The sequence below is a fragment of the Pteropus alecto genome, unplaced genomic scaffold (assembly GCF_000325575.1).
Source record: "Pteropus alecto unplaced genomic scaffold, ASM32557v1 scaffold135, whole genome shotgun sequence".
Lineage (NCBI taxonomy): Eukaryota > Metazoa > Chordata > Mammalia > Chiroptera > Pteropodidae > Pteropus > Pteropus alecto.
In genome coordinates, this window is record NW_006438076.1 from 4,420,782 (window position 1) to 4,421,220 (window position 439).

Here is a 439-nt window from a genome sequence, read left to right on the forward strand (position 1 = left end):
TATGCATTTTTTGTGTCTATATTCTCTGCTCAACAAACATTTTTTTCAATTCCTGCTAATTCATGTGGAACTTTTATTATTTATTTTTTTATTTTTCAGTTACAGTTGACATTTGATTTTATATTAGTTTCAGGTGGACAGCATAGTGATTAGACATCTGTATAACTCACAAGATGATCCTCTAGATAAGTCTAGTACCCGCCTGACACCATACATAATTAGTTCAATATTATCGTCTATACTCCCTATGCTATAATTTACATCCCCGTGACTACTTTGTAACAATTAATTTGTACTTCTTAATCCCTTCATCTTTTTCATCCAGCCCCCTAGCATCTGGCAACTATCAGTTTGTTTTCTGCATGAGTTTGTTTCTGTTTTGCTTATTTTGTTTTTTAGGTTCCACATGTAGGTGAAATCATATGGTATTTGTCTTTCT